This window comes from Myxine glutinosa, chromosome 5 (assembly GCF_964187855.1).
Source record: "Myxine glutinosa chromosome 5, kmMyxGlut1.1, whole genome shotgun sequence".
NCBI classification, from domain to species: Eukaryota; Metazoa; Chordata; class Myxini; order Myxiniformes; family Myxinidae; genus Myxine; species Myxine glutinosa.
In genome coordinates this window covers 201,760,849-201,781,894 of record NC_136265.1, presented here as the reverse complement: position 1 = coordinate 201,781,894, position 21,046 = coordinate 201,760,849, and the positions used below count along the sequence as shown (strand labels likewise).

The 21,046-nt window shown below is 41.5% G+C and overlaps 1 protein-coding gene across 1 annotated transcript in view; it reads right to left on the bottom strand.

The window, feature by feature from the left end:
- LOC137426510 (adenosine receptor A2a) overlaps positions 1-21,046 on the bottom strand; it is a 51,783-nt gene that overhangs the window by 30,420 nt on the left and 317 nt on the right. The window lies entirely within an intron of this gene.

Sequence of the window (21,046 nt, the reverse complement as noted above, 5' to 3'; positions counted from 1 at the left end):
ATTACAATTCCCAAACAGAAAGAGCAATCAGGGATTGCAGAACCTCACCAGGATGTGTTTGTTTGGTACTTATTAGCTGCTGTGTTTGTGATTTATTGATGACTTAGATGTACGTTCAATCCAATGTGGCTGCCGAACCACGTGACCGAAGACGTCATCAATTTAATTCTCCCATATATTTTTTTTTATGTAGATCACGCTCAAGAAATTTCAAACTGGTCAGATCAAGCGTTGTACTTGTCTAAGTATTAGGTCATCATGGAGGTTACGTTGCTTTTATATGTTGTTCGCCATGGGGAGTACCGGACAATGAGCCGTGTTTCAATTTTTTCCGTGTAGCTGTTTCGGAGATGTAGAGGTGCAAAGTTTTCGTTTTTTTTTTCCAAGATGGTGCCCTGGAAAAGTCACGTGGTATATTTCCCGATATACCACGTGACTTATGACGTCATAATTCTTATTTTTAAAAAGTCTACAGGTGGAGGCATTCCTATGGTGAAAATTATGTGTTGTTCGGACCAACGGTTGCAGAGAAAAACATACTGATATTCTATGTGGACAAACAAACAGACAGACAAAAAAAAAGGACAAACTGACCCAAATGCAATACCCTCTCCTCTGGCAAGGAAAACAAACGGACTTTGGCGAGGGTAATAATGCCTCATCAAAAAATTAATATGATCGCAAAAAAAAGTACAAAATACCATAAAAGAGACAATATTGTTACGGAAACGGGGGACGGCTCTCCCGTTAGCAAGGGGGGGTTAATCCCCTGTCCTGTTAAGCTGGCCGTCTCCACCGGTCCTGGTACTTGTAACGCTCCTTTGCGAGGTGGGATTGATCAGGGTTATTGGTCAAGGTGTTCTCCCGAATACCTTCACCAATCCCTCCGCAAAACAGGGAGACAAGTACCGCTCGAACCCCGGTTTTAGATGTTCTCGTTGCCGAGCGGTTTTAGCAGCCCGCGGTTCGAGCCATTAACAAAGACTAAACCCGATTCTGAGCATTGGCCGAAATCGCACCACAGGGACTCAATGTGGAAACCTCTAAAACGAACGGATGTGAAGGAAAGAAGGCAAAGGTAGGAAGAACACAGGTATTTATTACTAACTATTGTACAAAACCAAAGAAACCAAGGGAGAAGGAAAGAAACGAAAGCAATTTTTAGAAGAAGAAGAAGACACAGTGCAATTCTTAAAACAAGCTTAACTTATACCCCAGACAACACAGACAGACAGACGACAGTCAGACTTACACGAATGGGGAATGAAGGCAGGAACGAATGGCTGGAAGGGGAGGAAGGTTCAGGTGGGACTGCAGAACGGCCGGGCTGGGAGCGAGCAGCCGTTGGCTCTCCACCCTCGGGTCCACACTGCCGGGATGCTCGCCGCAACGCGTCGGAGCTTGTCGTGGCAAGGCTGGTTGGAACAGCGTCTCCCTTGACCTCGTTCTCCCGCAGGTTGCGCGTCTCTCTTGACAGGACTCTCGGTTCTGGCTCCTTCAACTCTATCGTCCTTCCCACCTCTCCTGAAGCAGTCTCTCTCTACCTCCTTTTATGAGGCGCGTCGCGAACAATCCGCCGGCCTTTTGGAAACGCCCATCGGTGAGCTCGCCTCGGCCTTGATTGGTCGCGAGGGCTCACCAATCCCGCCCCTTGATGAGGCGTTGGCAAAGCCACGCCTTGTTCCTGGCGCTTGGCTGACTCCTCCTCCCGATGACGATGGGCGGGCACGCCCTTCTCCCCCGAGTTAGAGCACATGGCATGGCGGCGGATGCAGTTGGCAATTGCGGTTGGCAATGATGCAGTTGGGGAATTAAAAGGGGGATCTATCTTATTTCATTTGGTGCAATGCAGAGTCAACTAATGGAAAACAGAGCCTTAAACTGACATAGAATAAAGAGCTAACTATTGCGGGAAGCCTATGATTTGATACGTGTATGCGATGGACTAGCTAAAGGGACGACCTTTGACCTTTACCAATTGATGGAGGTATTTACAAAGAATTACTATTTACAGAGGGTGATATTTACAACAATTACCAACGTGCAGGATTCTCAAATCCGCAACAATATATATATGCAGTAGACTAAACTAAAAACGAGAACAGCACTCGGCAGAGCACATACCTGCGCCAGGCTGAAGAGTTTACGATTTCTATCCCACTAATGGGCCGGATCTGGATTCGGACCTGAACCAAAATCTAATCAGCTTCTTCTTGTCACCAAACCAACTCATCCACCAAATGTTGTCTTAATCGGTCCACAACTTTCTGAAATACCCTGCTATATATCGTTTTGGCCGCATCTCTCAAGTGTGAAGAATCACTTAGAAACCCTCAGATCTGGATTCGAATCTTCACCAAAATCTAATCATTTCGTCCTTGTCACACACGAAACATGTCCACCAAGTTTCGTCCGAATCCGTCCACATCTTCCTGAAATATCCTGCTATATATCGTTTTGGCCGCATCTCTCAATTGTGAAGAATCACTTAGAAGTCCTCGGATCTGGATTGGAATCTTCACCAAAATCGAATCATTTCGTCTTTGTCAAACACCCAACGTGTCCACCAAGTTTCGTCCGAATCCGTCCACAACTTTTTGAGATATCCTGTTCACAAACAGACAGACAAGAGATGAAAACAATACCTCCATTCACCTTCGGTGGTGGAGGTAATAACAGACGAAAGGTGAATACATAACCTCCCGTCCACCAATCACAGACATAACTAGCACGCCACTGAGTAGAGCGCATACTCCCGCCGTGGGTTTAGTTGGAATAACACGTTTTGTTTAACATCCCCTCTCCCCAAAACAATAAATGCAAAAGAAAGTAAGCCCTAACTGTCAGAGAATTGATTTTGATATATCTTGGAATTGGAGGAGAAAAACATCATTTAAGAATAAGAATAAAAGCTTTAATGCAGTAAAACAGAAAAAATCTTTCCCCCAAAAAAATTCCTGGATCCGGAATAATATCCTGAGCTTCACCAAAAACTAATCAATCAATACAAGATCGAGGCTCGTGAAAGAGCGAACATTAATCACACAGAAAGACAAACCGACACATAAAACATATAACATCGGGAGCGGTAGACAAGATGGGGAGAGAGGGGGAAGGACACAAACACAACATTTGAGAGCAGGGACCGAGAGACATGGAGACATCGAGAGATCTGTGGGAGGGAGAGGGCTTTGGGGGGGAGGGCATGGGAAGGGGGCGGTGGGAGAGGTATAAAACATATGGACACTGCCAGGACTTCCAGGAAAGAAGTTGGAATTTCAAACAAGGTGGATCTGGGGTGAATTAGTGGGGGTAGAAAAGATCAAGGTTTTGGATGGGGGAAGATAAGAGATGGTGGTGAACAGCTGTTTTAAAGACCTGGAGGGAGGAGTGGGATTGAAGGGAGTGAGGGAGTTTGTTCCAGAGGCGGGAGAAAAGAGGAATGAAAGAGTGAAGGTGAGCAGAGAGCCGAGATTTCGGCAGTTTAACCATCAGAGGGTTGCTGGCAGATCTTGTGCGACCTGTAGGAATATTTGGGGGACAATGATATGAATGATGAATGATCTTGTTCACAAACAAACAGACAGGAGTGAAAAGATAACCTCCATCCACCTTTGATGGCGGAGGTAATTAAAGCATCATCCTGTAAGAGTAATTATCCATTGACACCACCAATGAAAAGTAAGGAAACAGCTGCCATATTAAACCGGGTGTGAGATTTATGACACCTGCACATGTTGCAACAAATGAAAGAAAGAATGTATTAATTGCGAGGTCTTCGTGAAGAAGCCAGGTATATTTATTTGTATGCAGCCAGTGACTGATTGGCTGCAACATTTTCTGGGGGCGCAGCAGCTGTGCCAATAATGCAGTGCCCCCCTTACCCATAAGCTGGTACTCATTTTGCCAACCTCGGAAGGATGACAGACTGAGTCAACCCACCTGGTGTTATTTCAACAGCATGACAGGGGGCTCAAACTCAAGATCCTAACATCTTAAGCCAGCCACCTTAACTGTTAAGCCAGCACCAGGTTAAAATGACAACACCACAACATAATGTTAAGGTAACAAATCGACTACTATTACTTTTGGCAGTCCCAATTATTCCCACCATCTTGTGGGAGTGATGGAGGGACGTTTTTAGCTCAAATCTTTCACGAACCGACAGTAGTCGGACTTGACGTTTGACTGAAGTCAAAGGAATTTATAATTTGTTCAGGGTGTCGGCGACAATTCGCCGACTCTTTGCAATATAGCACATATTGATGCCTCGCCATACATTGGGGAAAACACCAGGATGTCAGTTTATAGCTGGGTCAGGATTCGAACCCGGGCATCTATCTAAGATATCTGTCCAGCCGCACTCGGTCGCGTAACAATTAAATCAACAAAACCTTGAAATACAAAAATATTATTTGTATCCCATTTTTTAAAATTACATTGTTATCATAATATTGTGTCCTTTTACAAAATTAAAATTTTATGTACAAATAATAAAACTGAAATGGCACTCGGTAGAGAGCATACCCCCGCCATGCTGAACAGTTCACGCTGTGTAACCCACTGATAGGCTGGATCTGGATTCGAACCTGAACCAAAATCGAATCTGCTTCCTCTCGTCGCCAAACCGACTCGTCCACCAAGTTTTGTCCGAATCCGTCCACAATTTTTTGAAATATCCTGCCAGATATCCTTTTTCCACCCAATCTCTCAATGGTGAAAAATCACTTTTAAAAAATTCTCGTATTCGGATCTGAATTTGGATCTTCACCAAAACCGAAGCAATTCTTCCTTACCACATATCTGACCTCTGCACCAGGTTTCGTCCGAATCCGTCCACAACTTATTGAGATATCGTGCGATGTATCATTTTTGGTAACATCTCTCAAAATGGTGCAAAAATAACTTTAAAAAATTCGCCGATCCAAATCTGGATCAGGATCTTCATCAAAATTTGATAAGTTTGTCCTTGCCACATATCTAACCTCTGCACCAAATTTCATCCGAATCTGTCCACAAATTATTGAGATATCCTGCTCTGTATCATTTTTGGTAACATCTCTCAAAATGATGCAAAAATCACTTTTAAAAATTCGCCGATCCAAATCTGGATCAGGATCTTCATCAAAATTTGATACGTTTGTGCTTGCTACATATCTAACCTGTGCACCAGGTTTCATCCGAATCCGTTCACAACTTATTGAGATATCGTGCTATGTATCATTTTTCGTAACATCTCTCAAAATGATGCAAAAATCACTTTTAAAAATTCTCCGATCCAGATCTGGATGAGGATCTTCATCAAAATTTGATACGTTTGTGCTTGCTACATATCTAACCTCTGCACCAAGTTTCATCCGTATCCGTCCACAACTTATTGAGATATCGTGCTATGTATCATTTTTCGTAACATCTCTCAAAATGATGCAAAAATCACTTTTAAAAATTCTCCGATCCAGATCTGGATGAGGATCTTCATCAAAATTTGATACGTTTGTGCTTGCCACATATCTAACCTGTGCACCAAGTTTCATCCGAATCCGTCCACAACTTATTGAGATATCGTGCTATGTATCATTTTTCGTAACATCTCTCAAAATGATGCAAAAATCACTTTAATATTCTCCGATCCAGATCTGGATGAGGATCTTCATCAAAATTTGATACGTTTGTGCTTGCCACATATCTAACCTCTGCACCAAGTTTCATCCGAATCCGTTCACAACTTATTGAGATATCGTGCTATGTATCATTTTTCGTAACATCTCTCAAAATGATGCAAAAATCACTTTAATATTCTCCGATCCAGATCTGGATGAGGATCTTCATCAAAATTTGATACGTTTGTGCTTGCTACATATCTAACCTGTGCACCAAGTTTCATCCGAATCCGTTCACAACTTATTGAGATATCGTGCTATGTATCATTTTTCGTAACATCTCTCAAAATGATGCAAAAATCACTTTAATATTCTCCGATCCAGATCTGGATCAGGATCTTCATCAAAATTTGATAATTTTGTCCTTGCCACATATCTAACCTGTGCACCAAGTTTCATCCGAATCCGTCCACAACTTATTGAGATATCGTGCTATGTATCATTTTTCGTAACATCTCTCAAAATGATGCAAAAATCACTTTAATATTCTCCGATCCAGATCTGGATCAGGATCTTCATCAAAATTTGATAATTTTGTCCTTGCCACATATCTAACCTCTGCACCAAGTTTTGTCCGAATCCGTCCACAATGTTTTGAAATATCCTGCCAGATATCCTTTTTCCACCCAATCTCTCAATGGTGAAAAATCACTTTAAAAAATTCTCGTATCCGGATCTGAATTTGGATCTTCACCAAAATCAAATCAATTTTTCCTTTTCACAAAACCAACCTATCCACCAAGTTTCATCCGAATCCGTCCACAAATTATTGAGATATCCTGCTATACATCGTTTTTGGCCCGATCTCTCAATGGTGAGGAATCACTTAAAAAAATTATCGTATCCGGATATGAATTTGGATCTTCACCAAAACCGAATCAATTCTTCCTTTTCACAAAACCAACATACCCACCAAGTTTTGTCCGAATACGTCCATAATTTTTGAAATACCCTGCTATATATCGTTTTTGGCCCGATCTCTCAATGGTGAGGAATCAGTTTAAAAAATTCTCGTATCCGGATCTGAATTTGGATCTTCACCAAAATCAAATCAATTTTTCCTTTTCACAAAACCAACCTATCCACCAAGTTTCGTCCGAATCCGTCCACAAATTTTTGAAATATCCTGCTATATATCGATTTTTGCCCTATCTATCAATGGTGAAAATCACTTTTAAAAAATTCTCGTATCCGGATCTGAATTTGGATATTCATCAAAATCAAATCAATTTTTCCTTGTCACGAAACCAACATATCCACCAAGTTTCGTCCGAATCCGTCCACAAATATTTGAAATATCCTGCTATATATCGATTTTTGCCCTATCTATCAATGGTGAAAATCACTTTAAAAAAATTCTCGTATCCGGATCTGAATTTGGATCTTCATCAAAATCAAATCAATTTTTCCTTGTCACGAAACCAACATATCCACCAAGTTTCGTCCGAATCCGTCCACAAATTTTTGAAATATCCTGCTATATATCGATTTTTGCCCTATCTATCAATGGTGAAAATCACTTTTAAAAAATTATCGTATCCGGATCTGAATTTGGATCTTCACCAAAACCGAATCAATTCTTCCTTTTCACAAAACCAACATACCCACCAAGTTTTGTCCGAATACGTCCATAATTTTTGAAATACCCTGCTATATATCGTTTTTGACCCCATCTCTCAATGGTGAGGAATCAGTTTAAAAAATTCTCGTATCCGGATCTGAATTTGGATCTTCATCAAAATCAAATCAATTTTTCCTTTTCACGAAACCAACATATCCACCAAGTTTCGTCCGAATCCGTCCACAAATTTTTGAAATATCCTGCTATATATCGATTTTTGCCCGATCTATCAATGGTGAAAATCACTTTTAAAAAATTCTCGTATCCGGATCTGAATTTGGATATTCATCAAAATCAAATCAATTTTTCCTTGTCACGAAACCAACATATCCACCAAGTTTCGTCCGAATCCGTCCACAAATTTTTGAAATATCCTGCTATATATCGTTTTGGCCGCATCTCTCAAGTGTGAAGAATCACTTAGAAACCCTCAGATCTGGATTCGAATCTTCACCAAAATCTAATCATTTCGTCCTTGTCACACACGAAACATGTCCACCAAGTTTCGTCCGAATCCGTCCACATCTTCCTGAAATATCCTGCTATATATCGTTTTGGCCGCATCTCTCAATTGTGAAGAATCACTTAGAAGTCCTCGGATCTGGATTGGAATCTTCACCAAAATCGAATCATTTCGTCTTTGTCAAACACCCAACGTGTCCACCAAGTTTCGTCCGAATCCGTCCACAACTTTTTGAGATATCCTGTTCACAAACAGACAGACAAGAGATGAAAACAATACCTCCATTCACCTTCGGTGGTGGAGGTAATAACAGACGAAAGGTGAATACATAACCTCCCGTCCACCAATCACAGACATAACTAGCACGCCACTGAGTAGAGCGCATACTCCCGCCGTGGGTTTAGTTGGAATAACACGTTTTGTTTAACATCCCCTCTCCCCAAAACAATAAATGCAAAAGAAAGTAAGCCCTAACTGTCAGAGAATTGATTTTGATATATCTTGGAATTGGAGGAGAAAAACATCATTTAAGAATAAGAATAAAAGCTTTAATGCAGTAAAACAGAAAAAATCTTTCCCCCAAAAAAATTCCTGGATCCGGAATAATATCCTGAGCTTCACCAAAAACTAATCAATCAATACAAGATCGAGGCTCGTGAAAGAGCGAACATTAATCACACAGAAAGACAAACCGACACATAAAACATATAACATCGGGAGCGGTAGACAAGATGGGGAGAGAGGGGGAAGGACACAAACACAACATTTGAGAGCAGGGACCGAGAGACATGGAGACATCGAGAGATCTGTGGGAGGGAGAGGGCTTTGGGGGGGGGGCATGGGAAGGGGGCGGTGGGAGAGGTATAAAACATATGGACACTGCCAGGACTTCCAGGAAAGAAGTTGGAATTTCAAACAAGGTGGATCTGGGGTGAATTAGTGGGGGTAGAAAAGATCAAGGTTTTGGATGGGGGAAGATAAGAGATGGTGGTGAACAGCTGTTTTAAAGACCTGGAGGGAGGAGTGGGATTGAAGGGAGTGAGGGAGTTTGTTCCAGAGGCGGGAGAAAAGAGGAATGAAAGAGTGAAGGTGAGCAGAGAGCCGAGATTTCGGCAGTTTAACCATCAGAGGGTTGCTGGCAGATCTTGTGCGACCTGTAGGAATATTTGGGGGACAATGATATGAATGATGAATGATCTTGTTCACAAACAAACAGACAGGAGTGAAAAGATAACCTCCATCCACCTTTGATGGCGGAGGTAATTAAAGCATCATCCTGTAAGAGTAATTATCCATTGACACCACCAATGAAAAGTAAGGAAACAGCTGCCATATTAAACCGGGTGTGAGATTTATGACACCTGCACATGTTGCAACAAATGAAAGAAAGAATGTATTAATTGCGAGGTCTTCGTGAAGAAGCCAGGTATATTTATTTGTATGCAGCCAGTGACTGATTGGCTGCAACATTTTCTGGGGGCGCAGCAGCTGTGCCAATAATGCAGTGCCCCCCTTACCCATAAGCTGGTACTCATTTTGCCAACCTCGGAAGGATGACAGACTGAGTCAACCCACCTGGTGTTATTTCAACAGCATGACAGGGGGCTCAAACTCAAGATCCTAACATCTTAAGCCAGCCACCTTAACTGTTAAGCCAGCACCAGGTTAAAATGACAACACCACAACATAATGTTAAGGTAACAAATCGACTACTATTACTTTTGGCAGTCCCAATTATTCCCACCATCTTGTGGGAGTGATGGAGGGACGTTTTTAGCTCAAATCTTTCACGAACCGACAGTAGTCGGACTTGACGTTTGACTGAAGTCAAAGGAATTTATAATTTGTTCAGGGTGTCGGCGACAATTCGCCGACTCTTTGCAATATAGCACATATTGATGCCTCGCCATACATTGGGGAAAACACCAGGATGTCAGTTTATAGCTGGGTCAGGATTCGAACCCGGGCATCTATCTAAGATATCTGTCCAGCCGCACTCGGTCGCGTAACAATTAAATCAACAAAACCTTGAAATACAAAAATATTATTTGTATCCCATTTTTTAAAATTACATTGTTATCATAATATTGTGTCCTTTTACAAAATTAAAATTTTATGTACAAATAATAAAACTGAAATGGCACTCGGTAGAGAGCATACCCCCGCCATGCTGAACAGTTCACGCTGTGTAACCCACTGATAGGCTGGATCTGGATTCGAACCTGAACCAAAATCGAATCTGCTTCCTCTCGTCGCCAAACCGACTCGTCCACCAAGTTTTGTCCGAATCCGTCCACAATTTTTTGAAATATCCTGCCAGATATCCTTTTTCCACCCAATCTCTCAATGGTGAAAAATCACTTTAAAAAAATTCTCGTATTCGGATCTGAATTTGGATCTTCACCAAAACCGAAGCAATTCTTCCTTACCACATATCTGACCTCTGCACCAGGTTTCGTCCGAATCCGTCCACAACTTATTGAGATATCGTGCGATGTATCATTTTTGGTAACTTCTCTCAAAATGGTGCAAAAATAACTTTAAAAAATTCGCCGATTGGATCAGGATCTTCATCAAAATTTGATAAGTTTGTCCTTGCCACATATCTAACCTCTGCACCAAATTTCATCCGAATCTGTCCACAAATTATTGAGATATCCTGCTATGTATCATTTTTGGTAACATCTCTCAAAATGATGCAAAAATCACTTTTAAAAATTCGCCGATCCAAATCTGGATCAGGATCTTCATCAAAATTTGATACGTTTGTGCTTGCTACATATCTAACCTGTGCACCAGGTTTCATCCGAATCCGTTCACAACTTATTGAGATATCGTGCTATGTATCATTTTTCGTAACATCTCTCAAAATGATGCAAAAATCACTTTTAAAAATTCTCCGATCCAGATCTGGATGAGGATCTTCATCAAAATTTGATGCGTTTGTGCTTGCTACATATCTAACCTCTGCACCAAGTTTCATCCGTATCCGTCCACAACTTATTGAGATATCGTGCTATGTATCATTTTTCGTAACATCTCTCAAAATGATGCAAAAATCACTTTTAAAAATTCTCCGATCCAGATCTGGATGAGGATCTTCATCAAAATTTGATACGTTTGTGCTTGCCACATATCTAACCTGTGCACCAAGTTTCATCCGAATCCGTCCACAACGTATTGAGATATCGTGCTATGTATCATTTTTCGTAACATCTCTCAAAATGATGCAAAAATCACTTTAATATTCTCCGATCCAGATCTGGATGAGGATCTTCATCAAAATTTGATACGTTTGTGCTTGCCACATATCTAACCTCTGCACCAAGTTTCATCCGAATCCGTTCACAACTTATTGAGATATCGTGCTATGTATCATTTTTCGTAACATCTCTCAAAATGATGCAAAAATCACTTTAATATTCTCCGATCCAGATCTGGATGAGGATCTTCATCAAAATTTGATACGTTTGTGCTTGCTACATATCTAACCTGTGCACCAAGTTTCATCCGAATCCGTTCACAACTTATTGAGATATCGTGCTATGTATCATTTTTCGTAACATCTCTCAAAATGATGCAAAAATCACTTTAATATTCTCCGATCCAGATCTGGATCAGGATCTTCATCAAAATTTGATAATTTTGTCCTTGCCACATATCTAACCTGTGCACCAAGTTTCATCCGAATCCGTCCACAACTTATTGAGATATCGTGCTATGTATCATTTTTCGTAACATCTCTCAAAATGATGCAAAAATCACTTTAATATTCTCCGATCCAGATCTGGATCAGGATCTTCATCAAAATTTGATAATTTTGTCCTTGCCACATATCTAACCTCTGCACCAAGTTTTGTCCGAATCCGTCCACAATGTTTTGAAATATCCTGCCAGATATCCTTTTTCCACCCAATCTCTCAATGGTGAAAAATCACTTTAAAAAATTCTCGTATCCGGATCTGAATTTGGATCTTCACCAAAATCAAATCAATTTTTCCTTTTCACAAAACCAACCTATCCACCAAGTTTCATCCGAATCCGTCCACAAATTATTGAGATATCCTGCTATACATCGTTTTTGGCCCGATCTCTCAATGGTGAGGAATCACTTAAAAAAATTATCGTATCCGGATATGAATTTGGATCTTCACCAAAACCGAATCAATTCTTCCTTTTCACAAAACCAACATACCCACCAAGTTTTGTCCGAATACGTCCATAATTTTTGAAATACCCTGCTATATATCGTTTTTGGCCCGATCTCTCAATGGTGAGGAATCAGTTTAAAAAATTCTCGTATCCGGATCTGAATTTGGATCTTCACCAAAATCAAATCAATTTTTCCTTTTCACAAAACCAACCTATCCACCAAGTTTCGTCCGAATCCGTCCACAAATTTTTGAAATATCCTGCTATATATCGTTTTTGGCCCCATCTCTCAATGGTGAGGAATCAGTTTAAAAAATTCTCGTATCCGGATCTGAATTTGGATCTTCACCAAAATCAAATCAATTTTTCCTTTTCACAAAACCAACCTATCCACCAAGTTTCGTCCGAATCCGTCCACAAATTTTTGAAATATCCTGCTATATATCGATTTTTGCCCTATCTATCAATGGTGAAAATCACTTTAAAAAAATTCTCGTATCCGGATCTGAATTTGGATCTTCATCAAAATCAAATCAATTTTTCCTTGTCACGAAACCAACATATCCACCAAGTTTCGTCCGAATCCGTCCACAAATTTTTGAAATATCCTGCTATATATCGATTTTTGCCCTATCTATCAATGGTGAAAATCACTTTTAAAAAATTATCGTATCCGGATCTGAATTTGGATCTTCACCAAAACCGAATCAATTCTTCCTTTTCACAAAACCAACATACCCACCAAGTTTTGTCCGAATACGTCCATAATTTTTGAAATACCCTGCTATATATCGTTTTTGACCCCATCTCTCAATGGTGAGGAATCAGTTTAAAAAATTCTCGTATCCGGATCTGAATTTGGATCTTCATCAAAATCAAATCAATTTTTCCTTTTCACGAAACCAACATATCCACCAAGTTTCGTCCGAATCCGTCCACAAATTTTTGAAATATCCTGCTATATATCGATTTTTGCCCGATCTATCAATGGTGAAAATCACTTTTAAAAAATTCTCGTATCCGGATCTGAATTTGGATCTTCATCAAAATCAAATCAATTTTTCCTTGTCACGAAACCAACATATCCACCAAGTTTCGTCCGAATCCGTCCACAAATTTTTGAAATATCCTGCTATATATCGATTTTTGCCCGATCTATCAATGGTGAAAACCACTTTTAAAATTCTTAGTTCCGGATCTGGATCAGGATCTTCATCAATATTTAATCATTTTGTCATTGTTACACACCCAACCCGTCCACCAGGTTTCGTCCAAATCCGTCCATAACTTTTTGAGATATTCAGTTCACAAACAGACAGACAGCCAGGGGTGAAACACATAAGCTCCATCCACCTCCGGTGGCACAGGTAACCAGGTCGCGTGTGTGAAGCTCACCTGGTATCGTAAGGGGTTGAAGATGGCAATGTACCGTTCGATTGAAACGGCCAGGAGACTAATTACGGAGCTTTGGGTGAAAACGAAAATGGAGCTGAGCATCAGCACACAGGGAAGAAAGCTGTGCCTTGGAATCCCAAATTCAGACAGAATGGAGGAGGGAATGACTATTAAACCAACGAATATGTCCGCCACTGCTAGAGACACCAGGAACAAGTTTGTGACCGTCCTGAGCCGCCTGGAATTGAACACGGCCACACACACCAGGCTGTTCCCAGCAATTGCCATCACAGCTACAAACACCTCCGCTATAATGTAACCAACATCTACCTGATAACCAGTGGACTCCTTTTCCTGAGCTATGGTCATTGAACTGTTTCTTTGCTATTGTCGTTCAGTGGTTGAAGGACAAACGAGACGCTGCTCCAAATGTGCTGCGTATGTGTGTACAAGTAGACATCTTTATATCCATCCTTCAGACTGGATGAGCAGCACGACGAATATTTTCCTTAACGAGCTGTGCAATTCCAGAACGTTGTCAAGGGGATGGAGAAACATCTGGCGTTAGAAATTTGAAAATCAAACGGTGAGACAAACATTCCTGTGGGATGTCCCACGAGCGTGTCGATGCGTATTGATGTATTAATATATTTAATATTATGGAAGGGTTAAAAAATGGCCTCCGCCACCCCCGCCCTCTCTTAAAACACATTGCAAGTGTTCCTAACTTTTCCCTAAACCCCAAATATACAGGTATTGGACAAAAAAAGTGGAAACACCAACAGAATATCACTTAGTAGGTCGGGTGTTGGGCTGCTGGTACGTGCCTCAAGGATGGTATGGATATGACGTCACATGGCACCATTCCTTCACAAGGAAGTCCTCCAATTCATTTCGATTTGATGGAGGCAGAAACTGCTGTCTTAGGTGCCTCTGCAGATAGTCCCACAAATGCAGGGTCTAGTGCATTATGAGTACAGCACTTTCAGAAGGTATTCAAACCCCTTGACTTTTTTATATTTTGTTCTTACAGCCTGTTTTTAAAATGGATTAAATTGAGATTTTTTTTGTATCCCGTATATCCCATAATATCCCATAATGTCAAAGTGGAAATTTTTAAAAGAATCTTTTACAAATTCATTCAAAACGAAAAGCTGGAATGTCGTGAGTCAATAAGTATTCAACCCCTTTGCTATGACATTCCATATTGAGCTCAGGTGCATCCAATTTCCTTTGATCATCCTTGAGATGTCTCTACAACTTGATTGGAGTTCACATGTGGCCAATTCAATTGATTGGACATGATTCAGAAAGAAATACACCTTTCTACATAAGGTCCCACAGTTGACGGTGCATGTCAGAGCAGAAACTCGACCATGAAGTCAAAGGAACTGTTTGTAGATCCCTGAGATATAATTGTGAGGAAGCATAGATCTGGGGAAGGGTATAAAACAATTCATAGTGTTGAAAGTTTCCAAGAACACAGTGAGCTCCATCATTAGGAAATTGAAATAATATGGAACTACCCAGACTCTTCCTAGAGGTGGCCATCCATCAAACTGATCAACCGGAGAAGAACCTTGGTCAGGGAGATGACCAAGAACCCAATGACCACTCTGACAGAACTACGGACCTCCTTGGCTGAGATGGGAGAACCTGCCAGAAGGACAACAGTCTCTGCAGAACTTCACAAATCGAGGCTTCATGGGAGAGTGGTCAGACAGCCACAGAAGCCACTCCTGAGAAAAAGGCACATATCAGCACACCTGTAGTTTGCAAAAAGGCACGTGAAAGACCCTGAGAGCATAAGGCTAAAGATTCTGTGGTCTGATGAGACAAAAATTGAACTCTTTGGGCTGAATGCAAAGCGCTACATCTGACGGAAACCGAGCACAGCTCATCACCCATCTACCATCATTCCTATCATGAAGCATGGTAGTGGCAGCATCATGCTATGGGGATGCTTTTCAGCAGCAGGGACTGGGAGACTTGTAAGGATAGAGGGAACAATGAATGGAGTCAAATACAGACAAATCCTTGAGGAGAACCTGCTTCAGAGTGCAAAGGACCTCAGACTGTGGCGAAGATTTACGTTCCAATAGGACAATTTTATTTTTTATTTTTTTTGTATACAAGATCGAGGCTCGTGAAAGAGCGAATGACCCCAATCATACAGCCAAAGCAACACTGGAATGACTTCAGAACATGAACGTGAAAGTGCTCGTTTAGCCCAGCCAAAGCCCAGAATTGAATCCCATTGGGAATCTGTGGAAAGACTTAAAGATTGTGGTTCACCGATACTTCCCATCCAACTTGACAAACCTTGAGCAAATCTGCAAGGAGGAATGGGAGAAAGTCTCTAAATCCAGATGTGCAAAGCTGATACAGACATACCCAAGAAGACTGGAAGCTGTAATCACTACAGTCAGGGCTTCCACAAAGTATTGGCGCAGGAGACTGAATACTTATGTAAATTATATATTTCTGTATTTCATCTCCCTATAATGCAAGCAATCTCTGTGTGTCTGTGTGTCTGTCTGTGTGTATGTCTGTGACCGCTGTTTTTCGACAACCACTGGTCCGATAGAAGTGAAACTTGCCATGTATATTGCTGGGGACCTGAGGATGTGCCTTTTCAAGGTTTGCTATTAATCGGACAAGTGGTTACCAAGTTATGGCCATTTATTTAGCAAACACATACGTTTTGTATGTGAACAAAGGAACAGCGAAGGACGAGAGTGAAGACTGAAGGAACGATGAAAGTTTTAATTTTTCTTTGCACGTATGGTCAAGCTACAGCGAAGGAACCGCGTGTGTTTGTTGTTTCTGCCTCGCGGTTTGAAAAATTGAATAATTGGCCATTAAAACTAATTTGCGATTAATCGTAACTGTGATATGCGAACTTCCGGACAGTGAGGACTTAACTTCCGGACTTAGGGATAGTGACGACTTACTGTCTCGATTGTATCTTACTACTATCTTATATATCGATACTATCTTATCTATCTTATACTTACTGTCTATATACTTAGTCTATATTATAGATTGATTGTAGTTAAACACAATGCCCCAATCCATTCGTCATTTACGACAGCGACGGAACGAAATTGCGCGTCGTGCATGCGCAATGGAATCTGACGAAGCACGAGCTGCTCGCTTGGCAGACAACACTGAACGCGAGGCAAGGCGTCGTGCAGCTGAAACGGATGAAGAACGAGCTGCTCGCTTGGCAGACAACACTGAACGCGAGGCAAGGCGTCGTGCAGAAGAAACAGATGAAGAACGAGCTGCTCGCTTGGCAGACAACACTGAACGCGAAGCAAGGCGTCGTGCAGAAGAAACGGATGAAGAACGAGCTGCTCGCTTGGCAGACAACACTGAACGCGAGGCAAGGCGTCGTGCAGAAGAAACAGATGAAGAACGAGCTGCTCGCTTGGCAGACAACACTGAACGCGAGGCAAGGCGTCGTGCAGAAGAAACAGATGAAGAACGAGCTGCTCGCTTGGCAGACAACACTGGACGAGTGAAAAGGCGTCGTGCAGACGAAACGGATGAAGAACGAGCTGCTCGCTTGGCAGACAACACTGGATGCGTGACAAGGCGTCGTGCAGACGAAACGGATGAAGAACGAGCTGCTCGCTTGGCAGACAACACTGGACGCGTGACAAGGTGTCGTGCAGAAGAAACGGATGAAGAACGAGCTGCTCGCTTGGCAGACAACACTGAACGCGAGGCAAGGCGTCGTGCAGAAGAAACGGATGAAGAACGAGATGCTCGCTTGACACGCGACGCTCCGCGCGTCACAAGGCGTCGTGCAGAACAAACGGATGAACGGATGAGAACAAACGTACGGGCACGCACTAGTCTTCAATTAATTTGTGAAAATTTCTAAAAACATGTTTTCACTTTGACATTATGAGGTATTTTGTGTAAATTCAGGCTGTAACACAACAAAATGTGAAAAAAGTCAAGGGATGTGAATACTTTCTCCCATGTGAATACTGTAGATCACACCTTTTCTTTCTCAGATGTGTCAAACCATTGTATCTCCACTTGCTTGGCGAAGATTGGGTTCATCTTGTCCATCCTTCCATCAACAGGACCAAGCTGCTCCTTGGATTCAGCCAAATCCAAGGATCAGCATCATTCTTCTTGACTGGAAAAGTCCAGAAAACGATGGTATGCTATGAGGGGAGAGGGGGGGGGGGGCATGATATGACCAGCTATGTTGAAAGTGCAAATTTGTACCAAGTCACCTGTGACCTTGACCTTTGCCCTGTTGGCTCCTTGACCTTGTTAAATGCAAATTTTCAATTCAAGTGCAATGGGGTCCTTGTTTCAGCTGAGAGACGATAGATAACAACAGCAAGTTTGTGGAAAAGCACATTTATAACTAAAACGATGTATTTTGGTGGCCATCTTGCTTTTTTACATTTGTTGGGAATGGTTGCCCCTGGTAACGGGAGGAGTTCAAGATGGCGATGTAGTGATCAATGGAAACTTCTGGGAGACCGAATATGGAGCTTTCGGTGAAAACTGAGACCAAACGAACCATAGGCACACGGGACAGAAAACGATCTTTGGAAAGTCTATCTTCTGTCACAATCACAGAATGAATAGCTCTGAGACCGACGCAAATGGCTGCCACCTTAAGGGACACCAAGAAGAGGTTTGTGACTGTCCTAAAGTGCCTGTTCTTGAGCAAGGCCAAACACACCAAGCCATTCCCGCCTCTAACCACTCACTCACAGACTCACAGTAACAGCAACGACCTCTCCAAGGGTGCACTGAATCTTCACTTGTGGCCGAGGGTATTCTTTGGACCCATAAACGATCGTGGCATTTGATTGACTCTCCATCACCCTGTGCATTCTTCATTGATGGATATATTCACTCCCAGAGCACAACATTAAAAGTAACTCTCTTTATTCATGGATGAACAACATTACAAGTTGGTTTATTAATGATCTCCGCAGCTTCTGTAGTTGGGGAAGAGATAAGCGATTTGGACATTTCAAGGTTATATTTAGGAACATCAGACCTATAACCGCGTCAGCAAGATCCCACAGGCTACCTCATCAGTCATGCTAATAATACGCAGGACAATTACCATAACTAATGATCCCCAAGTGGTGTTACTACTGTGGTAGTCATAAGCCATGCAAACAGTCCCTTAATGGTGTTTTTTTCTGAAATAAATGCAGAATATTTTTGTCTCATGAAAGGGAATTATTAAATAAATAAAGCTGTTTCCAGCTCACTCACTCACAAACAATGTTTAGTACTTCCCAGGTGCACTAGAAAGTTGAAATTTGACTGCTGATGCAACTCAAAGCCACGATTCCTAAAAGGTTACAAAACTGTCCCCAACTGTCCGCAAAATTGAAATATCTGGGAGAAAAGGTTGGCCGGTGTAGCCTCTCTCCAGGTCACAGGGCGTCACGTGGCAAAGGCAACCAACGGCCTGCCTATCGTCTGCAATTTGAAAGTTTATCATCCGGTCGGTAATTGAATCTGGACCACACAGCTTAATGGTAGAGTGACTATGTCTCGAGAATCCTGTTACACAATCGTCACTAATCAAAATTAAATCAAGAAAGGAAAGATACTAACTTCCCATGATGGTAACAAATTGGCTCTGACGTAGATACAGCTACATTAATAGTCTTCGACTTTGAATCATAAACTTCGGCATTTAGCATTGCCGAGGAACCCAAAACAATTTAAACAAGAAAGAGCAATCAGAGTTTGCAGACCCTCACCAGGACGTATTTTCAGGGGTTTTTAAAGCTTTTGTGTTAAAACAAATATGGCGGCCGAACCACGTGACCAATGACGTCATCGTTATTTTTTTTTCTCCACCAATTTATCCCTAGATGATGCTCAAGAAATTTCATCTTGATCGGATGACGTTTTCTCCTTGTCGAATTATGACGTCATAATGGAGGCACCTATGACATCATCATTAACAGATGTTATTACACATGCAGAGTTCTTTACAATGAGCCATGTTTCAATTTTTTCTATTCAGCGCTTTCTGAGATATAGAGGTGCAAGGTATTTCGGTTTTTCCAAGATGGCGGCTATACCACGTGACCTATGACGTCAAAACTATAATTTAACAAGTACAAAAAGTTTTAATTAAAACAAAAGCCGCGTCGATGTTACACAATGCCTAGATGCAGCTGTGCCTATAACGTCGATGTTATAGGCACAGGACATTCCTATTGATTCGATTACTTGATGTTATTTTTGTGCAAAGTGAAAATATATCTCGGCAATTTCCCGTGTGTGGCGACGAATTTTTAATATATCTCGGCATTTTCCCGTCTGTTATTTCAGGCGGTGTATGACTGACCATGCCGCGATTTAAACAAAATATATATATCTCGGCATATTCCCGTCTGTTATTTCAGGCGGTGTATGACTGACCATGCCGCGATTTAAAAAAAATATATCTCGGCAATTTCCTGTGTGTGGCGACACGTGAACGAAGCTATGCTCCTCTCTCCACATTTTTGTGACGACGTATAAATTAAATATTTCATCGTGACGATTGTCATCAAATGGACGAATTTTTAATATATCTCGGCATTTTCCCGTCTGTTACTTCAGGCGGTGTATGACTGACCATGCCGCGATTGTAAAAAAATATATCTCAATGGACTTGAAGTTACAGGCCTTTGAGAATTCATTTCGTTCTATAAAGGGCAACTTTCATCGGATTTTCTTCCCGTTTTTTTTCAACCGAGTCTAAAACTATGTTAGCGACTGTGAAAAATGAAATGATATATCGAATTTGATTTGAAATAAAACTGTGTGAGAGAGGAAGACACCACGGGCCTACAAAACAGGCCTCAAAGCTATGCGAGTTAATAAAATGGTGGATATTTGTTTATATGAAGCCTCTCCCACAATGGGTGCAGCTATGGTTCCCAGAATGGGTGGAGCTTTGAGGTTTTGTCTTCTCTGCAAGAACAAGAAGAAGAAGAAGAAGAAGACCAAGAAGAACAACAACAACAGCAGAGGGCACTCTATTAGCAGCGTCTGCGACACGGCTAAAAATTCTACAGGAGGCGGTGCACCTATGGTGAAAATTTCCTGTCAATCGGACCAACGGTTGCAGAGAAAATCATATTTATTCTGTGCGGCAAACAAACAGACAAACAAACAGACAGACAAACAAACAAACAGACAAACAGACAGACAAACAAACAAACAAACAGACAAACAAACCGACAGACAAACAAACAAACAGACAAACAAACAGACAGACAAACAAACAAACAGACAAACAAACAGACAAACAAACAAACAGACAAACAAACAAACAGACAAACAAATGAAAAAGCACTCATAGAGCGACACTTGGCAAAAGAGAACGAAGCAGAATGGCCCTCAGTAGAGCATCCTTTTGATCTCAAAAATAATTGGTGGTTGAATTCAGTTAGCCGATATGTAAATCCCATTCAAATTTCAAGTGAATTGGATTAAAAATTGAGGATTTTAGAAATTTGGGAAAAAGTGGTTGACCTTTGGCCTATGTGGACCTTTCGACCCCAAAAATATATAGGATTTTGTCGAACCACGAACTCTACCGATTTAGTAAAGTTTCGTGAAGATCGGTTTAAAATTGTGACCTGTAGGCAAGTATAAGTGAGCGGACACACACAGACACACACGCACACACACACACAAACACACACACAAACACACACACACACACACAAACACACACACACACACAAACCGGAG